This window comes from Megascapheus bottae, chromosome 8 (assembly GCF_031878675.1).
Source record: "Megascapheus bottae isolate mThoBot1 chromosome 8, mThoBot2.hap1, whole genome shotgun sequence".
NCBI lineage: Eukaryota > Metazoa > Chordata > Mammalia > Rodentia > Geomyidae > Megascapheus > Megascapheus bottae.
Genome location: NC_143516.1, coordinates 31,172,875 through 31,198,199, shown reverse-complemented (window position 1 = coordinate 31,198,199; position 25,325 = coordinate 31,172,875). Strand labels below are relative to the sequence as shown.

At 33.2% G+C, this 25,325-nt stretch overlaps 1 pseudogene; it reads left to right on the top strand.

Moving 5' to 3' along the window:
- The first annotated feature begins 3,824 nt into the window (after positions 1 to 3,824).
- On the top strand, positions 3,825 to 5,024 carry LOC150059731 (ADP-sugar pyrophosphatase-like; annotated as a pseudogene).
- The last annotated feature ends 20,301 nt before the right edge of the window (positions 5,025 to 25,325 follow it).

Here is a 25,325-nt window from a genome sequence, read left to right as displayed (position 1 = left end):
AACTAATGGAACATGAAAATGACAATACAAATACCTAAAGAATGAACTGTTTTGCATATTTCACTGTATAAATTTCAATTCCCCAGGAAGGTATGGCTTAGGTTCAAAAAGATAAATAACAAATTACAGCCAGTAAAGGAAAAACAATAATTCCATATTCACAATAGGAGATTTAGATAATCTTCTCAAAAGCTCCAAGTCAGACTCAAAGAAAAAACAATTCACAACACAGATTAAAAAGAACCTTACCTCTCCTCACAAAAATAGACAAAAAAGCCAAATTAACAACTGAAAGGCAGGAAACACCCAGATTGTGGTGTTTAAAGGCTAAATTATATATATATATGTATATTTATATGCTCATATACATATATATGCTCATATACATATATGCTCATATACATATGTATACATATGTATATATATGCTCATATACATATTCATTAATTTAGGTATGCATAAATGCTTATATAACTAAAAATATATGTTATTTTCAGACATAGATACCATCATGAATGTATGTATGTGTATGTACATTTCCATGTGTATGTATTAAGTGTAGATAACTAAAATAATTCAATTGCTTATATGTATACAGAAACATATTATAAAAATTAAAACTATACTAGTTACATAAACAAGAATAATCCAAACTTGAAACTTGTCCTTTGAATGCAAAATGCAATGAAAGTAAAAATCAGTAACAATAGAAAAACAAAGAAATTCTAAATACTCGCAAATTACACAGCAGTTCTAATGGACTGGGGTCCAGAGAATGCACAATGGTACTGGAAATCTGCATTTCTTTGTATAACACAGATATTACATAATATTTGGTATTTGGTGGGAGTATAGTCTTGCTTAGAGTAAGGTTTATATCTTAAACATTAGAAAATAAAACAGCTGCAAAGCATATATTTTTGGGGGGGGGGTCATGAGACTTGATCTCGGCTTGGGCACTGTCCCTGAGCAGTTCAAGGCTACCACACTACCCCTTTAGCTACAGCCTCACTTCCTGTTTTCTAGAGATTAATTGGAGATAAGAGTCTTAGGTCCTTTTGTGCCCAGGCTCATTTTGAACCATGATCCTCAGATCTCAGCATCCTGAGTAGCTAAGATTACAGACATGAGCCACCAGTGCCAGGCAAGAAAAGCACATTTTTACGAAGTTCGAAATCTATTCACTTTTGGAAAGATGATAAAACTACAAATTCAAAGAGAAAGTCAAGTACAAACATTGTGATTGTAAATTAAAAACACCTCATAATAATGACACAAACACCATAAAAATACCAATGCAAATATAAATATTAATGAGGACCTCACCAAAAAAAATCAACAAATTAAGCATTGCAAAACTTGTACAAACACAAGAATGAAAGTACACATAAGAGTCTGGGTTATTAACAAAATCTATGCAAATTTCCAAAAAATAAGATCATTAAAGTCTATTTTCTTTCCAAAAAGTAAAGAATTTATACCCCTTCCCATGTTTTTGTCTCCATTTTCCTCCTCCCACCCCTTCCCCTCATCTTTTTCCCTCCTTCACTTTCCTATTTCAAATAGATGCACATACAAAATACCAGGTAACAAAGTCAGATCCTGTAACAATATGAGATTAACCAAAGGGCTGCAAAAGAGAAGAGAAAAAACATAGCATATAAAGAACAACAATCACTCACAATTAAGCTCTTGTTAAAGTAATACACCTTCTATCTCATGACTATAACTGTAACTCCTCTATTATTAAAATTTTAAAAATTAGTAAAACAAACAAACAAACAAACAAAAGAATTTAGAAACCAAAACTGAAAAGAAAAATCAGACAACTTTCAACTCTTTGGAAATCAAGCAACACCATTCTAAAAAAATACTTGGCCTAAAGGAGAAACAACACTGGATATTAGAAAATATTATTTATTCTCAGGAAAGAAAAAAATATTTCAAGATTTGTATTTGTAAAATGCTACTATTTAAGCAATACATTGCTTTAAATTCTTAATTAGGAAATGAGAAAAGCAGAACGTTGCTGATATAATTTCACTTCAAGATGCAACCCAGAGAAGTTAGATGGACATGCAAAGTAAAGAGAAAAGCAGATTTCAGTGAAGTAGAAAATAAAGAGACATGGTGAATAATGCTGCAATGAACATTGTTGCAGTATCCACTACCACAACAATGTTCATTGCAGCATTATTCACCATAGCAAAAATATGGAACCAAGCTAGATGTCCCTCAGTTGATGAGTGGATCAACAAGTTGTGGTATTTGTACACAATGGAATTCTATGCTGCTGTCAGAAAAAACGACATCTCCCCATTTGTTAGGATATGGAAAGTTTTAGAAAAAATCATATTAAGTGAAGTAAGCCAGACTCAAAGGAACTTAGGCTCAATGGTTTCCCTCATTTGTCATAATCAGTAGAAACCTTGGTCTCTACTAGCAGAGATCTGCAATAGAGCAAAACCTTGATACATAAGGCCATATAGTGTGAAGCTAATTGAAAAGACCTCTAGGATATTGAAACACAAGCCATACAATGAATGATTGTTGTCCTTAATGTACTATGTTATCTCTCATCTCTTTTGCTGTCCCTTGGTTATCTCATATTGTTACAGTATGTCACTTTGTTATCTGATATATTGGATTTATTTGTAGTTGGTTATTTGAAATTTGATAGGGAAGGGGGAAAAACCAAGATGGGGTGCGGGTGAAGGGGAGGGTAATGGGGACCAAGACATGTGAAAGGGTATCAATATATGTGAATTAATGCACCTTCTATCTGGCAAATATCATGTAACCCTTTTATTAATTACAATAAAATAAATTTTAAAAAAGAAAATAAAGAGACAGTGGGTAAAACATGAAATTCCTTTAAGGTGGAACAAAACCAATAAAATACTGAAAGAGTAAGAAAACTAGTGAAAAAATACAAATTTTAAATATATTAGTTGGGCACCAGTGGCTCATGCCTATGATTTTAGGTGCTTGGAAACCTGAGCCATCTGACGATGATGGTTTGAAGTCAGTCTGGGAAGGAAAGTCCATGGGACTCTTAATTAACCACCAGGAAAGTATAAGTGGAACTGTGGCTCTTGAGCATAAAAGCTTAGAGACAGCACCAGATCCCAAGTTGAAACCCCAGATTGACTAACTAAATAACTAAATAAATAAATAATTAAATAAATAAGAATATTGGGAGAATATTGTAAGTGCATTATAGCAATAAAATTAGTAATTTGGATTAAATAGCATATTTTGTGGAAAATAAACTTTCTGGGAATTTACACAAAAGAACTAAGCAATTTGAAGCCTTGTAAAAGAAGCTTAAATTGTAATTAAAATCTTTTGCACAGTGTGATTCTAGGTCAAAGTGGCTTTTATTTAAAGAAACTCAAAGAATAGAAAAATAAGTATAGTTGTCTGGTTACAATTTACATTGGTCTTCATTTATGGCAAGGATCTTACAGGAAATTACACCTCAAGACTTTCCATTTCATATGAACACAGAAAAAAATCAACCATATGTAAAAAGTTTAGGGCAATCATTTTACTTCAAGCAAGTTATGTCATAAGGAAGATTTTTTTGCCTTGTGACCATTCTTTTGAGACGTAAGTTTTAATACTGAATATTTCTAGGAGTTGGCATCAATTTTCTATGAGAGTGGATACTAGAAAAGCAATGGTCCTTGCTAAACCAGGCCTAAATGATCTAACTACAAAGGCAGTTCATGTAGGAAGTATTAAAGAGCAAGAAGATATTCCAGCTGGGATGGATCTGTTATGAAATCCTGAAAAACTACTAAAGAATTGTGTCACAAGGGATGCTTCATAACACTCCAGTTACCCAGACCATGAGGAATGGCATGGTGGGAATTTCCCTAGATCTGGCTCAGGTCAGTGGGTAGGAGTGAATGGTGGGTAAGCCACGGGGGAGCTGGGTAAAATGAGAATATCCCCCAACATGATAAAAGGCAGGTAGCAGGGATAGCTGCATAGAACCAGATGAAATGATTTGCATAATAGTTGGCAATACGGGAGATGCACCTAAGGATCCTAACTAAGGTCACCCTAAAGGATTTCTAGAGGAAAACAAGTAGAAAATCAACAAGAGAATATATCAAGAAGAGAGAGAATATTTTAAAAAATGCATTTGTGACAGTTGATGAACTCACACTGATACAGTATAATCACTCCAAACCTTTAGCTTATGTTAGAGATCAAGTTTAATGGTGCACATTTTCTGTAATTGGGCAGATGAAATATATTTTGAGGGGTAAAAATAGTGTATTTATAGTCTGGTAATAAAAGTATGGTACAGAAAAACACAAAATTGCAATTAATGTTTTACAAGAACATGAGAATGAAGTATATATGTGATAAACAATTGTTATGGCATTGAATTCTGTATATGGAAATTTATTGAAATGGACAATCAGGAAGGGACAGACTGTTGGCGTAGGTATCCTCTGTGTTGCAGCAAACTCTTCATTATGAGTGCATTGTCCTTGTTGGACAGTTTCAGTTGCCATTCAGAGGCTACTGCCTCAAGTTCCCTGCAGGAAAAATGAAATCTCTGAAGCAGCTACTCTATGGGAGCTGGAGGGAGAGACGGGCAACAAAAGGAAATGTTGTAGAATGCTCTCCAGCTGTATGTGTGGATCGGAGTTTGTCAAACTGTACCACACACATCGTAACAGTAACCATTAATGCAGAGGATGCAGAAAATGTGAGGCCTAAGCCAAACCTGGGGATGGAGGAATATTACTCAGCTCTCGGAGGCAGGACACACTTGTGACTTGATATAGTGCAGTGGTAACCTTGGGTGGGCTTGTGTTCACTAGCTTTGTTTTAGTTTAGAATTTGTGCAAGTAATTTCTTTACCAAAGAATGACCTACCTGCTGAATAGATTTGATGGTCTGGTAGTTGAAGAATATCTGATGGTACCAGGGTCTACTCCTACACCCTGGTCCTAAAGCACCTGAACACTGAGCCACTGGAAGTGTCCATCCTGAAATTCTGAGGCCCAAGAGGACATTCATGTGGGCATATGTGTTTTTGTAGCTGAGACAACCAGGCCTTCTTCACAAGACTTTGTATTCAACTTTCTTTTTTATAGGTTTGAAAGTAGCTTCTTCATAAAATAAGAGTAACAGAATTCTAAAAAATAAATAAAAAATTTGGAATTCTTTTATGTATCTCAGAAATAATACAAAGCCAAATGAAAACTAGGTAAATTGAAGCAATGTGTTTGGTAGGAAGGGATGAGGGAGAATGACAAAAGGAATGACATTCTTCAAGATACCTTGTACTCACTCGCAAACTGACATGGTGAATTGAAATTCCTGTGTACAACAACTTAAAGATAAAAAAATAGAAAATAACAGCTTCTCAAAGGATGTACACTGACACTGTCATAATTCAGTTACTAGTACATAGAAATGAACTATACCTTCTGAATATGTTCTATGGATTGACTTTATCCCTGTATACAATCAAACGAGGTTTACATACATTACTTAAAAGGAAGCTCATAGAATGTCACTACGTCAAGTGTACTTACACCAACAGTGTGTTCTTTTTTTCTTTTTTTTCCTTTGGTCATCGGGCTTGAACTCTGGGCCTGTGCACTGTCCCTGAGATCAAGGCTACCACCCTACCCTTGAGCCAAGCCCCACTTCCCATTTTCTAGAGGTTAATTGGAGATAAGAGTCTCAGATCATTTTGTGCCCAGTCTGGCTTTGAACCTTGATTTTTAGATCTCAGCCTTCTGAGTAGCTAGGATTACAGACATGAGTCACTTTGTCAACAGTGTGTTCTAAGGACAGGTAACTTTTTTAGTGCCAATGGCCATTTTGATAGTTATAAGATTATCTCCAAGATATATAACGTTTTCAATATAGTTAGATGAGTCATGCCCACTGATGAAAAGCATATATGCCTGTCCTGTCATGCATCAAATGATTTCCCTACTCCTGAATAAATGATGAACAGTTAGGCCCTTGTACAGAGAGAATAAACACAAAGTCTACCAATATTCATCTTGTCTTCCCATATTCCTCATAGTGTTGCCATTTCCACTTGATTAACAGGGGAATACAGGGATACTGGAGAACAAACAGGAGTTGCTTATCTACCATAGTCTGAGAGGAGTTATGCCTGTTCTTTCACGTTTTGTTCATGAGAGATGTCTACATGACTCTGTCTCGTTTCACAGGTTGTGAGAACTAGTAAATGCAAGGAGTGGCTGGGAAGCTATTTTCCAGCAAATCTCTACTACAGGGAAAGGGTCTAGACACTACCACTCTACCTTATATGGAGTATTTGGGGAAAAAAATCTCACAGGAACTAACTGGTATCATTGATACTTTTGGTGATTTCAATAATGGTCAAGTGATTTAAATTACTGTGCAGGGATACAGATTTCTCTGTATACGGCTGAACATAATCTTGGTATGAGAGACACTAACAACCACATATAATCAAAAAGCAGACTATCAGAGGAAGCCAACTGAAGGAATAAAATGAAGAATTACACTCTATTCAGTTAAACCCTATTTAATCCTGGGATCAACTATGCACAGTTGGGAAAACCTACAGTACTAATTTTTATACAAGTGCATGTGCATGTTTATTCACTTATCTGCAACTAAAACAATTTCTTATATAAAACAAGAAGTAAACAATGACTAGTTAACTTGTAGCTTTATAGGTAAGTCATAAGAAGTGTAGAAACAAAATCCTATGACATCTTAAAATTTATTTTAATAGACAAAGTATAATTGTGTATAATTATGGTGTACAATGAGCTTATTTAATATGCATATGTGATTACTTAATCTAACCACAATTAACATGCTTAATGTGTCATATGTAGAAATCGAACTATGTAACTTGATTGTTGACATGAGAGGGGAAAATGGAATACAATGAAAGGTGTGGCACTGATCAAGGTGCATTGTTCTCACAACCTGAGTAATGGAATTATATAACCTCTGTACAACTATCTAATAATAAAATTAATATATACTCATATATGCATGTGCGTAAGGTTCGAATGTTCAAATACATGTATATATACATTTACACATATATGCAATATAGAATAGTTAAATAACCTTAGTTAACATGAGCGATTTATATTCTTTTCCCTATTTTGTGATAAGGATATTTGAAATTTATGTTTTTAGAAATCTGAACTCTTTAATGTATTTACTGTTAAATGTGTTGCTATACAGTACTGTGTACAGCATACCTATGCAACAGATCTCAAACATTTGTCCTTCCATCTGACCATTAGCATGTATAACAAAATCTGTTAAAAAGGAATAAGCAATGTATATATATATATTTATTAAAGTACATTGAAAGTCATGTATTAGATTTTAGGAAAATTAATCTTGTGGGTGAGAATTTGGAACATTAGAGTCATAAATTAATATGGGCAAGAGACTTTGTTTTAGGGAATAGTACCTCGCTCTGCTCTCTATGTAATACATTTTGCTTTTCTCCTTTATGGGGATAATTTCTTCCTCTGTGTTTTCCTAGCAAGTGATTCACTTGATGGTGGTTTTCAAATGCATGAGCACAACTTCCTAGTACACTCTCATAATTATTGCAATGCAATCTCTTTCCATAATTGAAGCAATAGCTCCTGTTTGTTCCTAATGGTTTGTGCTTTTGTTTCTCCATCTTTCCTGATTAGCCATGTTTGATGTTTATGAAGCAGTTTTGTCCTTCTATGACCCCAGTTTGACTTAGAGGAAACTGGGACAACTGAGCTGCAGAATCGTAGTTGTTTATGGATAGGATGTTCAATTGCATTCAGCATGGGAGTCTGAGTTCATTTTCATTAAAGTCTGACTCAGAGAAGAAAAATGATACAAAATAATTTTGTGTTTCTGGAAACAACAACTCATGGTTCTACTTTTATTCCTTCTCAATTTTTCCCTCTCAACTTAAGAAAACGAACTTCTCCTATCCTTTACCTTTAAATATTATGTTTTTCTCATAACATGTGATATGCATTTGATATCAGAATCTTGATGAATTTTCTTCTTTGCAGAAATTTTGATTACCTGGAGAAAATTAAAACTTTATTTGTAACATTTTGGCTTTTAGCTTATGTGGGCCAAAAATGAATAAAATACAAATTTTATCATCTAAATATGGAAGAAATGAGTTTTTTAATAAGATTACAGGAGATTAAAAAAAGGAAAAAAATTGGAAGAGGTCAGAATGGTGGGAAGAAAGAAGTAGGTAGAGGCAGAAATCAGGCAGAAGAGCAGGCAGCAAGTCTTTTAAAGAAAACCTTTTTGCTTGTTAGCTTTCTGAAGATCATAATCAGAAAGAATCTGACTGTGGTCAGATGAAGGAAATCAGTTCAAATAATTTTAGTTTAACTGAGTTCATTTCAATTACTTTGACAATTTGGTCTTCTATGTTAATAGTAAGTGTCTCATATGAAACCTTATTAGCATTTAGACATCTCATCAGTGATTCTCATAATATTCATATAACCACTACATCAGGCAGAGCAGATGCTGACTACAAAAAATTGTGTAAGTCTGCTGGTAGAACTAAGCCACAAAAAGCAATCCAAAGTCCCTTTTTGACATGAGATAAGCAGCAACAAACCCACCAACTCCAAATTTTTGTATTCTAAATTGAAGATCTCTCTCTCTCTCTCTCTCTCTCTCACTCTCTCTCTTTTCTCTCTCCCTCTCTCCATTTGTATACACACACCTACATGTTTCTGTTTTGTGCATTTGTTCTGTAAAGTTATCAGTTTTATTTGACAGATTCATTTCATAGCCTGTTTTATCATATAGTAAAAGTTTAAAGCTTTTCCCTCGGAATCCAACTTATAGTCTACAATGGAAATGATTTGTTTGATTTTTATAAGTTTTTTCTCTTATTTTAGTTGGCCATGAGATTTAATGCTGTCATCTTTTCAGACCTAATGTTATTCAAGAGATTCATTTTACTTACTTGCTTTAAACATTTTTTTGAGAAATGTTAATTTCTTTTTCTGTATCACTAGCATAAAAGACATTTGAATATTGGTTTTAAGGTAGATTTGGATATTTTATATATAATTTAGTAAATATGTTTTAATACTTCATGGCTCTGGATGTTTGAGGAATACAATTTCCTCAAGCTATACACCACATTAGAGTAATTTATGGACTTAGTTATTTCAGATTCCTAAAATTAGATTCTGATTCTATTACGTGTTTCTATGTATATCTGTCTGTGTGCTGGTTTTGCCTTCTTATTTAGGTTTTCCTGAATTTCTTAAATATGAAACTTGTTGGGTCTCTATAATTTTGAAAAATGTGAAGTCTTTATTTCTTATTTCATCTCCCGTTGTTTTCCTTTTTAAATTTCTGAAAATGCTATGTTTTGTTAAGTGTTGTTTCATTCTGTGAGCTCTCCTCTAGTTCCCTCCTCCCTCCTCTTACCCCAAAACATACACTGTTAGGTTGTTTTCCTGTTTTTAATCTCTATTTTGATAACTTTTATTCACTGCTTTCCAATTTCATTAATATCTTTCTCATCTGATTTTTAACTTTTGATTAACCCAAGAAAAGAATTTCTCACTCTTTATCTTCTTGCTTTTTCATTCAGTTTCTAGCATTTCAGTTGGACCATTTTAGTTACAGGGAATTACATAAGCATCAAAATATCATTCCTGGTATCTTTGGAGGCTGTACCCTCTTCTTTTTTTCTCCCACCATCAACCATTGTGATTATCAAATACTGTTCACACAAAACTGTGACATAAAAAAGCAAATTTTCATATTTTTATTCACAAAGGTAACAAGCTTGAAAAAGTCTCTACAGAAGATTTTATGTTTTTAGTTTATAATTTTATTTTTTATTTTATTATTGGGGTGATTTACAGGGGGTTACAGTTACATTTGTCAGGTATTGGGTACATTACTTCTTGAACGTGTTACCCCTTCCCATGTTTTTCTCTCACTTTTCATCTCCCACCTCCTCCCACTCACCTTGTTTTTCTCTAAACTTCCCATTTTCAAATACACAAACAAACATATATTCAATATACTAAGTATAAGAGTCAAATACAGTCACGACACGAGATAAATTTTAAGGAGAAAAGAAGAAAAAAAGAAATAGCTTCACATAGTACATTAAGAACAAATATTACAATGATAAAACTCTTGTTTCCATATCCTGGAGTTCATTTCCCTTAGCCTTATCCTACATGCACATATGTATGTAGCTTTTTTAGCTATTATGATCCTCCATTAGGAGAATCTTAAACCTATACTATCCTAGACATATACTAATATATATACAAATGAGGGAAACCATGAAGCCTATGTTTCTTTGATCTGGCTTACTTCATTTAGTATCATTTTTTCCAAGTGTTTACATTTCCTTACAAATGGGACAATGACATTGTTTCTGTTGCCAGCATAGAGTTCCATTGTGTATAAGTAACACATCCTGATTCGTTCTGAGGGACACCTGGGCAAATTTCATATATTTTAGCTATGGTTAATAAAGCTGCAATGAACATAGTTGTGCTGGTAGGTTTAGTATGTCTTTGTTTCTGGATATTTGGGTGGATGCCCAGAAGTGTGATTGGTGTGTCACAGAGGAGCTCTATGTTTAGTCTTTTGAGGAACCTCCATATTGCTTTCCAGATTGATTGGACAAATTTACACTCCCACCAACAGTGCAGCAGCAGTCCCTTCCAGCAACATCATTGACAGCATCTGTTGTTATTCAATTTCTTGATAATGGCCATTCAAATTGAGGTGAGATGAAATCTCAAAGTTGTTTTAATTCGCACTTCTTTTATAGCCAGTGATGTTGAACATTTCTTCATGTGTTTATAGGCCATTTTTGCTTCCTCTTCAGAAAAGTCTCTCTGTAAATCTTTAGCTCACCTTTTAATGGTGTGGTTGTTTCTTTGAGGGTTTGTTTTTGGAAGCTTTCATTTCTTGAGCTGTAGGTATATTTTAGATATGAGGCCCTTGTCTTTTGCTCTTTTCCCACTTTGTGGGCTTCCTATTTATCTTACTTGCTCTGTCCTTTGTCACATAAAAGCTCTGCAGTTTAATGCAGTCCCAGGTGTCCAAACTTCCTTTGATTTGTTGTGTTTCTAGGCCTTTATTAAGAAAGTTTCGACCCATGCCAAGGAGCCAAGTGTGTCTCCTAGTTCTTCCTGTAAAATTTTCAGGGAATCTGCTTTTACCTAAAGATCTTTGATCCTTTTGGAGTTGATTTGGTGCAAGGAGACAGACAAGGATCCAACGTTAGTTTTCTACATGTGTATAGCCAGTTCTACCAGCACCACTTGTTGAAGAGACTGTCTTTTTTTTCCAGCCAGTATTCTTGGCTCCTTTATCAAAGTTTAGGTGGCCACAGGTCCGTGGATTGATTTTCTGGGTCTTAAGTTTTATTCCATTGATCCCTTGCCAGAACCAAGCTGTTTTGATTACTATAGCTTTGTCGTAAGCTTTTGAAGTTTGGTATTCATATTCCTCCAACACTATTCTTTCTGCTGAGGATTGTTTTTGCTATTCAGGATCTTTTCTTATTCCATATGAATTTTTGAATTGCTTTCTCTATTTCATTAAAGTATGATGTTGGGATATTGATGTATATTGCACTGAATTTGGAAATAGTCATTGGCAGTATTGCAATTTTCACAATGTTAATTCTTTTAATCCAGAAGTAGGGGAGTCTATTCCACTTTCTTAGATCTATTTTAATTTTCTTTTTCAGGTTTTTAAAGTTTTTCATCACAGAAGCCCTTTACTTCCTTGGTTAACTTAATTCCTAAGTATTTTATTTTCATTGAGGCTATTGCAAAAGCCTTGCTCTTTCATTGTTGGCATTCAGGAAAGCCACTAATTTCTGAGGGTTAATTTTCTACCTTGTTTACCAAAGTTTTGAATTAGTTCAAGTAGCTTGGGAGTGGAGGCCACAGCATTCTTTGCATACAGAATCATGTAATGCCAGTTGAAAGTGACTGTCTAATGAACCCTAGCTACAATTAGAACTATGAGATGTTCATTATGATTTGTCCCCATAATTTCCTTTTAGATATTATATTTTATGAATGAAGCTGTTGATTTCCTAAAATTTCTTCAGAGTACATATTCAGTGCCTGCCAAAATTGCTTTGGATATAATGACAAAGAGAAATGGTCTTGAGCTTTATGTAGCCTACTCATTAATAAATAGAAATTAGTTTAAAGGGGACTACAAGTTAATACCAAAGGGTGTGATGGTGTTCAGTAATGTATGGAGTTTTAATTTAGAAAACTCAAGAATTGGCAGAATTTGGTGATACAGAAAACGAAGTAAAGAATAGAGTAAGGTTAACTTTCAGGTGATATGTAAGTTTTTCCATCAGTCACTAAATAGAAAGGCAGTTTTCCTTGAATTGGCTACTCAGAATTATAAAAGACTTTTAAGAGAAAAAATGGTAATTTCAGTGTTAGAGATAATCAATTTGAAATAACAACTATAAAGTGAAAATACCATTAGTAATACATGTGTGGTTGTAGGAGGAGAAACTTGGTGAGGAGCCTTGTGTGTAGTTATAATTACTTACAGTTCTTAATTCATATCCTAATGATTACCAAAACTGGAGAGAGAGGGAGAAGAGGGGTGGGGGAGCATCTGAATGATCGGCAGTAATGAGGGTGAATAGTTGCAGAAACTGATATGGATTAAATTGGTTGCTGTGAAAATGGGAAAAACAGGATTCTGCAAACCTAGAAAGACTGTGTGTCAATTTTAAAGTTGGTTTTGGAAGCACTGATATTTTTTCATCAGCATAAAATGCTATATACTATCATATGATATACGATCATATCTATCGAACCTTGCTAGAACTCTGTTGGTTTAATCAAGTGGCACAATGGAAAAGCTATATGGATAAGTGAAAATGGAGAAGTAAATTAGAGGATATTGTCCCAGTCTTGCCAGCTGTGTTGGCCTTGATGACTTAGATGACAGAGTTTAAAAATGAAGTTTGGAGAAGTCTGATATAGGAAGATTTATTAGACGTGTCCTTTTTGCTTGAGATCAAGTGACATGGAATGAGAAATGAAATAGGGGTCTTTCAGTCTGAGTGTAACTTCCAGGCTAGTACTGGAGAAACAGAGCAGTCCAGGGAGTAAGACATAGATGGCGTTCTGTGGGTGCCTAGCTTTCTAAAGTGCTGCTCAGAGAGAAGATGACATATGCATGACGGATTAGCATTCTTATTGACTATACTCCTCTGAAGATGTTTTTCTCAGAACTGTCATTTATTTCCCTTCAGTCCTAGTGAACAAATAGGGTAAATTCATCACTTCTATTTCTTCATCATTCATTTCATCTGACATGGCACTTACAGCTTCCTGTCTTCAATTTCTATCTTCTTCATTGATGATCCCGGGACATTTGAAGGCATTGATTTTACTCAGAGATCATCTTCTCAGATTGACTCCACAGAAACATGCACATTCAAATGCCCTCCATCCCTTAGTACTATTTCTAGTTCTGCTTGTTGGCAAATTTCCTTAGGACATGTCTCAACATATAGTAATTATTGGTCTCTGTCCACTTATGTAGCTGCTCCTAAAACTTCAACTATTACCACAATGAAGACTGCTGATTTTTATTTTGAAGAATACTTAGAAATGGGTTGAAAGAGCATGTCTTAGAGAACGATTTATTCATGAATAAAAAGGGAATAAATATCTGGTATTCCCCCCTTCCAACCTCATATTTTCACAGTTCCTCTCTACCTTTAAGATCTCCAGTATGGTCTTAACTAATCTCAAGGCTGCTTTTATTTTACTGTTAGAAATTGAAGCCTTTTTATAAGCATTTACTACAGTATTTTATTTATTCTCCTTTATTCCCCAAAATCACTTGACTCTCGGTATTTTTTGTCACACTAGAATAATTGAGACATTCTTCTCTTCTCAGTGAAAGTTGACTTATTTTTATAGAAACTGATTCAAGTATCCACACTTTTTAAATTACTGTAGGAAATATAAAAATATATAACAAAATATAAGCATTTTGTTGTGATTGTTTTTCTTCTGCGGATCTAGGCTTAGACATTCATTCTGAAGATCCTGAACCCTTTTTGAAACTCTCTCATCAAATATTGCACATTTGCCAGTTGATTATTAAAGAACCATTTTACAGTACATGTCATTTAGTCAATCCCTTCTGCCATATTTATAATTTTCTTGAAAGGCTTGTGTTTTTATTTTAACATTTGCTCTTCAAAGTTATATTTTCAATCTTTGTTATTAGAAGATTTATGAATTATTATTTTTGGAAATGAACATAGTATTTTGTTACCACGGTTATGTTTAACACAGTGAAATCAATATTATTTTTTGCAAGGAGGACTACTTTATTGTTTAATTAAAACTGTCTTTCAAAAATAAAGGATCCCGGCTGGGAGTTTGGCCTAGTGGTAGAGTGCTTGTCTAGCATGCATGAAGACCTGGGTTCGATTCCTTGGTACCACATACTTAGAAAAAGCCAGAGGTGGTGCTGAGGCTCAAGTGGTAGAGTTCTAGCCTTGAGAGAAATCCAAGGACAGTCCTCCAGCCCTGAGCTTAAGCACAAGACTGGCAAAAAAAAAAAACAAAAATAAAAATAAAAAATAAAGGTTCCAAGGCAATGTTTGTTAAATTACTTTCATGCATGCATACACATATTCATACAGACATTTACATACACAAGCTCACAGTCTTCTTGGTGATAAAACAGAGTGGCATCATCTTTGAAAGTGTAATTTTCATTGTGTCTGGAACTATTAAATTTTTTAAATTTTATTACATATTTCTCAATTTTATTAAATTAATAGCAAGTTAAGATAAAGTAGAATGAAAGAAAGAAAAAAAGTGTTCATTCCTAAACAGGGTGCCATATATTCAGTACAATTAAAAAATAAATGATGAGACAAGATTTTTACCCAATATCAAATTAATTTATTCTTTACTCTTTTATCAGTTCTGAAAATAAGGAATAATATGGCTGCCTTATTACTGTCTGTGCTTTTGTAATAGTCTCCTTGAAGTAAACTGTGAAATTGAATAGAAAGTTTAGAAATATAATAACTTCATAGTAATTGAACTAACTATCCTAGACTATAACATCAACATACATAAAAATGAAATGTTATCATAGAAATCTCTTCTTCAGTCTTTATTCCTTTAACTCATGTTCTAGACAAGCTACAAAAATATTTGCTTATATCTTACAGCATTGCATGTCAAAATATGGAATTTCTTCATTATTACAGTTTTTATTCATGTCTCCCTTTCCTGTTCTACTCCCTGAAATAGCAATTACATTTTCTCATGCCTATACAGACTGCTGAGGCTAAGATTAAAACCTGTATTTAGTTGGTTTGTTTGCATTTCATTTCCTGTATGTCCAAGGAAATGAATGCTTAAATAAATGACTTTTTTAACATGACTGCTAAAGTGTTTGTTCCTTTTTTTGCTGTGGTAACAAAGTGCTCATTAAATTTTGTTTTAAAGTAGACTTTCTAAGTGCCTTTACTTTTTGTAAATCACAAATCAGTCAATTTTAAGAAACATTTTAAGGTAGGCATAGTTAAACGTTTATTTTCATTGCTCATGGAGATAATGATGAAAAACAATTTTAAATAGGACAGAAATATTTTCAGTCTTTTCTTTTGAAATGTGGTATAAAACACAAAGGAAAAATTAACAGTTTTAAGTTAAGAGGTAGAAAAATATCATGTATATGTGAAGAAACATAATGTGTACCATCAGTTTGGATGCATAAAAATGAAAACATTGATGTCAATGTTTCACTCAGTTTCAGATGGATTCACATTTTCTCATAAGTAGTTACATAGCTATTTCCTTTTGAACAATCCATGTATAATTTTATTATAATGTGAATATATTACATGAGTATATGTGTATTTATGTGTGTACCTGAAGTTTTGAAGAGAAAGCTGAAGATTAAATTAGTTAACAATGTGTTTTTTATGACCAGTCCTTTGTATAAAAAATATTATTTTGACAAAGCATCAGGAAATACCAAGTAGCAATGGTAAGATCATGACAGCCAGATCCTTATGATTATAGCTCGAGCTTACTGATGCTGAGAACGAAGGGAACTACTACAATAACAAGAATTGAAAAAGGTATTGTTTCATATCTTTAATATAAAATATATAAAGTTACATTTTTCTCTTTCTTTTTCATTATTTCTTGAAATAAGTTGATACCCTTCATAAATTAATAATAATAACAAGCAATTTTCACATAAATATCAAATATATACTTTAAAATGATAAATTAAATGTATGAAAAAATATAACAGCCATAACTAAAGTTTCTAAAGGAATTAACATTTAATAAACTATGCTCCATATTTTCGAAAAGATGAGATGTTTAGGATACAAAAAAAGATTATTATTTAAGGAAAATATATTAAAAATAAAAGAAATAATAAATGGAATGGAAAATAAACCTGAAATAAAGAACTGAAAGACATAAAATAATGCTAAAATATAGTAAACAGCATCAAGCAAGAAAGTAGGGACTATGTTTAGTGAAATCAGACTAAAGAACACAGAAAGTCCAACATGCTTAAAATCATATGAAAGATGTTGAACATTAAATGAGTGTCAAGGAGATTCAGATCATCACAAAGAAAATATTGAGAATAGATAAAATGAGCTTAGTGGTATAGTGCTTATCTAGGATGCATGAAGCCCTGGGTTTAGTTCCTTAGTATCACAAAAACAAAACAAGATGGAAGTGCATTGTGGCTTAAGTGACAGAGCACTAGCCTTGGGCAAAAGCAGCTCAGGGACAGTGCACAGGCCCAGAGTTCAAGCTCCCAACCCGGCAAAAAAAATAGATAAGCACAAATATAATTACACCAAAATATGGAATAAAATAAAACCTTCTAAGCATACAGTTTTCAATATAAGAAGTTTAAAGTCACAACTAAGAAAAGCAAATTTCAGAAAACAACTGTCATTCAGGAGTAGCCTTAAAAATTTTTGAATTTCAAACTGTAGAACAAGCCAATGCCCAGTAGGCAAGGAAGTGAAATAAACACTATAACAAAAGTGAGAAGCTATCTTAGATTTCTCTACAGCACAGAGAAAACTGTGTATAATTATTTGAAGTTTATATTTGAGCCAATTTATTAAAATTTTATTTTGCAAGTAAATTAAATTATTTCAAACACGTTAGCTTATTCTGTAAAGAAATTCTTGAAAATAAATTATAAAAATGCAGGAAAATAATAAGTAAAGAATTTGATTTTAAAAGCTGCAGTACAAACACAGACAATAGAACATCATTTTGTTAACCTTAGGCAACTGTGGGCGGCATAAGAGAAGATGCTTTGAAATATTTAATCTACAATAAATATTAATTGAAAATATGTTAGTTGAAATCAAAACAAAAACCACAAGGAAGGAAGGTGAGGTGGAGGAATAATTTTTCATTTCTTTGCCTTTTCTCTAAAGACCAAATAGCTATCTTCCTACATTAAACAAAATACTTTAAAAAAAATACTGGAAATACTGTACAAAATAACCCAATTCAGAATCTCTCTGTGTCTTTTCAAACAAAGTAATAAAGCAAAAACAACAAATGGACAATTACAGCCACAGCACCAATACTTTTTTATTACTAGTAGACAGAGAACATCATATTCTTGGAAATACCTATAAGTAGAAAAATGAAATAATTCCCAGTAGAACTCACATTGCAAAGACCAGTCTTGTGGTGTAAGAGGTCTTGTGACAAACGATTGGGAAGGAGACTTGAAGAAAGCAGAGATAAAATTGTCACAGAAAAAGAAAAAAAAAGTAACATAAGTCCATATCAAATTACCAAAGGCAGATCAGCACTTGTTAGTTCACAGTTCTAACTTAGAGAACTAGATTAGAAGCTATGAATAGCAAGATGTATTGGCTTCTGAAATGTAGTGCTTGGTATAATAAGATATTTACAGAAGCATTAGCACTGCAGACTAAACAATCATGCAAAAGAGGGTAATATGCAGGGGAAATAGAGAATTGTAAGAAATAAAATGACAAATAGATATGAAATGCCAGGCTTTTCTTTATAAGTAAAAAAAATAAACAATACTCTAAACATTCACACAATGAGAAAAAGAATGATAGTCTTTGGAGAGAATCGCAAGGACTCTCAAAAGTTACATGCATGTGATCATATAAAGTGATGCATATCAAAACAAACTCTAAGAAATGAAAACAAGAGCTTTTTTTTTGTATGGTTTGTGGTTTTTCCCCATCCCCCTTTGGCTCATTTCCTTCTATCATTATTTTTTATTTCTGTACATTTTCTCTTGTATATGAATTAATTTCATTTGGGATGGGGAAGGGGAAGCACAGAAATGGTGGGGCAAAGGATGAAACCATTCCACTGTGACATGCACTGACACTATGTTGGAATGAGCTGTGCAACTTGGGGGAGGAGGATCAGGAGTGGAAAACGGGGGGGCCAGGGAATGAATGAGAAGATGACACTGTTCAAAATGAAATGTACTCCCTACTTGCTTATGTAACTGTAAAACTTCTTGATAATAAAGCCACCTTTACAATAAGATTTTAAAAAACAAATAGAAGAAAATCAAATTGTGTTTAGCTGGTATATTGTCTTTACTCCTAAAAAAAAGATCAAGCTGTTATTCAAAAATTTTGCAACAGTGGATAGATTAAGATATGTGACAGTGAGAAATAGAGGTTTCAATTGTATTAATAGAATATATATACATAATGTATGTGCATACACTCATCTAATTATAGGTTGATGACACTAGACACTACTAAAACAAACAAAACAAAAAAACAAAACCAAACAGCAAAACAAACAAAACAGAAAAACAAAACCAAACAGCAAAACAAACAAAACAGAAAAACATTTTTCTGATTGAAATTTATAAAGACAGTATGGTGCTCAAATATTTCTAAGTAGTGATTTAAATTTCAGCAAAATCAGATGATATCTAATATCTTATATGATATGGCTTTCCTACATTTGGTTTTCTTTCTTCATATAAAAATAGAGGAATTTATAACTTTGCCTAAACATTTCCATACTTCTTCCATGTTGTTCAAGGCACAGCTGTAATCTTTTTGCAAATAACTCTATTATTCAATAATATGTGAATCTACTCCATACAAGGAGATAATACAGATTCACATGATAAGATTGAGACATATGTCAAATAATCATTAAGTCCCTTTCAAAATGGTGTTTACGGGGCCAGGAGTTTGCCTAGTGGTTAGAGTGCTTGCCTAGCATGCACGGAGACCCAGATTTGATTCCTTGGTACCATAAACATAGAAAAGCTGGAAGTGGTGGTGTAGCTCAAGTGGTAGAGCACTAGCCCTGAGGAAAAAAAAGCCCACGGGCAATGCTCAGGCCCTGAGTTCAGTCCCCAGGACTGGCAAAAGAAAATGGTGTTTACATAGGATGCACCTCACGTTACATATATTTTTCTAGTGAATAATTAAAAAATGTTAAGTTTTAAAAATTCAGAAAGAAGAAATCTAGTTCACATTTGCTACATTTCGTGTGAGATCATCAAATTATGAATATTTGTATGTCAATGTGTACATTTATCTGTATTGCTTTTATTTAAGAATCAAGTGTAAATGCATGTTAATACTGGGATTATTGACCGTGAAATGTTTTTCTTCTTTCTCCTCCTCTATCTTCTCTTCTTATGTACAAGTACATAAGAACTCAGGACCTTAAACTCTTGCTTGTCTTTTTTCACTCAAGATTGAAGCTCTACTACTTGAATCATACTTCCACTTCTTGCTCGTTATTCTTTCCTACTTAAAATAGAGATTAGAGCATAATGGATTTTCTGTACCTGGGATAGCTTTGAACCATGATCCTCATCCTCAAATCTCAGTGCCCTGAGAAGGTAGGATTGCAGATGTGAACCACTATAACCTATCATTTTCAGGCTCAGGAGTCTGTCCTTGAAAAAAAAATAACCTGTTCCAGAAATTCCCTTCTCATTAATGACTTAAAGAAAAACTAAACAAAAAAGGTTCATTTTGAAAATAGTTCTTTTTGGTCAACACAATTTGGGCAATTATGAGTTTAGTCTCAACTGTTCTGCTATGTTTTGAATATCTGTGCCCCTTCAAAACTCATATATTGGGAAAACTCAAGATGATTATGTGATCCTGTTAAAGAAGTTTAGTGCCCTCAGAAAGTGCTAGAGGGAATGAGTTATGTTATTTTGACTTCTTTTTTGTCTCAATTTGTGGAGAAAAAAATGCATTCCAGTCACCATTTGGGAAGCCATTCAACCCTCATACCCACTGAACACGTTGTTTTCTTGTTCTTAGAATTTCCAATCTTCAGAACTGTAAGAGATACATGTTCATAGATTATCCAATCTGTGTTATTTTTTGGTAGCAGCAGGATCAGGGTTAGATACAGCCCTTTATGCTTATTGTTCTTTGTTGAAACATTTTTGGTCCTCTCTAGCCAGACAGATAATATGGAATACCAGGAAGCAACTAACCTTTCCAATCACGGCTGCCTCAGATGCAAAACAGCAACTATCAAGAGGAATTTTCTTGGGAATACAGATTTCAGAGAGTGCTCTATTCAGACAAGAACAGTTAAACAGTTGAGTTAAACCTAAATTGTAAACTCAAGGAGTTATTACTTAAACAAATGATCATTCCTTGAAAGAATTAACTTCTATGCCGGCTACTTATGCACCAGTAGAAAACTAATTCACTGATTACAACATATTTAAAGAAAATTAAAAATTATCATTGTTCTTTATGTCACCACTGTTACAAACAATTTTTCAAGGTCAAGAGATACGTGTGTAAAGAGTATAGGTTTGGAGATTTTTGGATTCGAATATGGCACTGTCATGTAGTGAAATAGTCAAGTAATTATTCACTTATATAATTGATTTTACTAATAATATGCAAGGTCTTTTTTTTACTTCTTTCTATTTTAGGAAGTCTGAGAAGAACTTTCCTTATAGTCATCTGTTGTGGTGCTTGTTGAACAAAGATCTTGACACTTTTTTTATTAAAAAGAAGAAACAGGTTATTTTCTGATATTCTGTCTGTATTGTTCTTACGATTTTTCAGAATCTAGTTCAACATGCTTAGTTATTGAATTTGTAGGCTTTTTAAGACTCTGGCAAACGATGTTTCTTGACAAAGATGTATAGATTCTGTTATCACATTCTTTTCTCTAGTATTGGACTTCAGTTTTTTATGACCTACTTTTGTTTTAGTATTTGCAATCTTATGATTGCTTCTGACAAAGGATGCACAAACTGTTTACCAAGGAGTCTAACAACTGTTTTAGCTCAGAGCTCTAGCAGCTGGCCTTAAGCACAGAGAGTGTTAAGATTTTTCATTTTGCACTAATTCTTGAGCCTATTTTTTTCTCATGCAGTGATCGATTTTAAATGGGGGCTGTGTTTGGTACATTTTATTTTTTCACTTGGCTTGTTTGGATTTATTCCCCTCCCCTCCTGCACTATTTTTATCTTTGGATAAATTTCCTCATTATATCCTTATTGCTTCACTCATTTTGTGAAGGTAACTTTTTTATAGGCCACCCTCGATGACTTTTTTTTTCTTCTCCCATACAAAATGGAATCTTACTCATTCAAATTCTCTTCTACCTACAAGCATGTGTTTTATTTTTTCATTTTTATTTACTTTGTAACCTTTAGCCACTTCTCATTTTTTCTTATGATTTATTTAACTATTTAATTCTTGGTGGTACTGGAGTTTGAGTTCCAAATTTTATGCTTCCTTTTTATCACACCACCAGTCCTTTCTCCCATCAGTCTCACTTTTACCCCAAAGTGATCACAGACTGTGGCTCTTCCAACTAAGGTTTCCCTCATATTTTGAATCACAGGTATACATCATCATGCTAACTTGACTGAAACAGTTATCTTCCTGATTTCTACTTAAAGACTTGGGATTTCCGATGTAAGCCATCATACCCAGCTCTTCTTAAAATTTTAAAGAAAAATATTGCAAAGTAAGCACAAAGGGAAAATTAATATGATCTTCTCTTAATAGATAAGGCAACAGAGATTCAGATCAAAATGTTATTAAAGTTCACATGGCTGATAGAGCCAAAATAACATTCTAATTCGCTTTTTTAATTTGCCGTCTTGTTTTCTTTATATATATATAAATATAAAAATATTAAGTAAATGTACAAAGACATTTTAATTCCAGAAGTGAGATGTAAGAATAGTATATCTTGGCTAACGTCACTCCTTCCCTTTCTCTTCTTCCTATCGCATTCCTATCTTCAAACTATATAGTTCAGTTTTTACATAGCTTGCATTGAATATAATGACTATTTTTTCACTTTTCCTCCTTCAATTTTTGTAACAGATCTAGCTTATCTTGGAAGACAAATTGCAACCATTAAGTGTTAACTATACAAGCTCTAATTTCTGCTGCCTAGCCATAAAGAAAGACTGGATTATAGGCAAATTTACTTGAACAACTTAAAATATCTTCATAAATGTGTGGACTAATCTCCATATTTCCATAATAATATTTCTTTTTTAACAGGTAGCAAATTAATTTATAAGTCAAATTTTCCCCACTTTGACAAGCTATATACATATTTTCAGGTATTTTTCTTTCCTTGAACATGATTAAACTTGAAAATTGAAATTAATCCTACATATTCATCATATACCTTAAGCTCCACAGAAACTTTGGTTAAATAGTTACTGACAATGTCAGCACATGTTAACAGCTACTCCAGGAAGAATGTACAAAATAGAAAATTAATCCCAAGTCAATGGTTTCCCTAGCAGAGGATTATAATAGCTCAAAACCTAGATCCATAAGGTCATATAGGATAAGACTAAATGAAAGAATCTCTAAGATATGGAAACAAGGGCTTTATCTTGTGTGATTGTTGTTCTAAAGGTACTATATTATTTCTCTTCTCTTTTGTTGCCCTTTGGTTAATCTCATATTGTTACTGTATCTGACTTTGTTACTTGGTATAATGAATATATGTTTATTTGATTAATTGAAATAGGAAAGGGAAGGGGGAAAACAAGATGATTGGGAAGGGGTGGTGGGAAGGAAATGGGAACAAAAACATAAGAAGGGGTATTAATGTGTGAGAAGTAATGCACCTACTACCTGATGAATATAACTGTAACCCCTGTATACATTACACTAAAAATTAAAAGAAAATTAATCCCAAAACTCAAATAATTTTTTCTCCTTTCAACTTTTACACATTTATTCTTGTCTATGAAAATATTATTTCTTTTATTGGCTAAACCTACTGATGTTTGCCTTTTTAAATAAAACATTTTAGCATGATCAGAATGTTAAAGAACAAGTTTAAATGTAGTAAAATAAAGTAAAAGGAGAAATTTGCATGAACATCCTCCTTTAAATAATGATTCCCTGACCCCTCTGTACATCACCCCAACAATAAAATCAAATAAAAAATAAAATGATCCCCAATTGACATTCATTATTAGAAGGCAAAATATAAAACTTATAATGTTCTCCCATTCAAAATGGTGGGACAAAGAGTGAAGTAATGCAGCAGTGACACTCACTAAACGCAATGTTGAAAATAAACTACATAATCTGGGAGCAGAAGAAGTCAAGAGGAAACAATGGTTTAAAAAGAAGGGAGAAAGCCAGGCATGGTGGCCTGGGTTTGTAATCCTAGCTACTCAGAAGGCTGAGATCCAAGGATCGCAGTTCAAATCCAGCCTGGGCACTAAGTCTGTGAGACTCTTATCTCCAATTAACCACCAGAAAACAGGAAGTAGCTGTGTCTCAAGGGGTAGGGCTGTATCCTTGAGCTGAAGAGTTGAGGGACAATGCCCAGGCTCAGAATTCAAGTTCCACCATCAGAAAAAAAGAAAAAAGAAAATGATGAAAGAGGTGACACTATTTAGAAAGAAATGTACTAATTACCTGACTTTTATAACTAAGCCCTCTGTATATCACCTTTACAATAAAAATAAAATAAAAATTTCCCTGTAGCATTCATGCCATTAATTGCCTCAATAATATATGAGGAAAATAAATGATCAATTCAGTAAATAATATTCATATTTCAATTTCAACACAATGTAAGGAAATTAGAATTACATAGTACAGAAAGGTGATTAATAAAGGGGTGACAGATAATCTTCTGCAGTCTGATTTTTCAGTTATATCACTTTGTTGCTTCTAACGTCCCTCTGCACCTACAATTGCAGTGGTATTCATTTGTATGTGCAGTCTGTCTGGACAAAATCAATACATAAGAAGTATTTTTGATGTCTGAGCTTCTTTGAAAACTATTCCGTTTTAATTGTTAGTATTTTCTCAGGCAATATACAACACACGTGATTAAATGTTTACTTTTTTTTTTTACATGAAATCACCTTATGTTTATCTGGGAAGTAGAATTTGCTGGATGTAGTGAGAGATTTGGGAGGAAGAAACAATTCACTAATCAGGTGTGCTTTGTGTGAGATATTCATATAGAGCATATATACATTTTCTCTATAAATGTGATATTTGTTAAGTGATTGAATTTAGATTATAATTAAGATAGTATATTTCAATTACTTGCTGAGTATTTTTCTCCATTTATTTTTGTAATCACTTTAAAAAAATTAAAATTTAATAAATACCAGATGCTGAAAATACTGGAAAAAATTGAATACTTAGGAATCACAATTCAGATCATCTGGCCTGAAATTTTAGGTCTGCTTCATGTGTAATTAGTTTGATTAAAGGACTTAAGTTAACCAGATGTCCAACTATGTAAAGTAATAATTCATGGCATTATTAGGAGAATTGCACAGGATAGCATTCATGAAGATCCATGAAAGGAAATATAATAATATGATAAGAATTGTGATTAGTTGAAGATTTTACATGTTGAAATTGTTATGAGAATGTTTTATATATAATTTTGACCATAATATCTGTAAGCAGACATATTTTATTAAGAGTGTGTGTGTGTGTGTGTGTGTGTGTCTCTGTATATGTGTATATGTGTGTGTCTGCTGATTCTGGGCTTGAATTCAGAACCTCATGTGCTTTCTTTTTTATAATTTCTTCATTTTAAATGAAGAAATGTTAGGAAAACAAAATTATCCTCAACAATTCCTAGCAAGTTTTACAGATAATTATCATGTAGGACATACAAAATAATATTTAAGTTTATCTGTTTGGGGGAAGGTGAAGGAGTGGTACAGAAATGGCAGGACAAAGGGTAAACTAATGCAGCAGGGATACT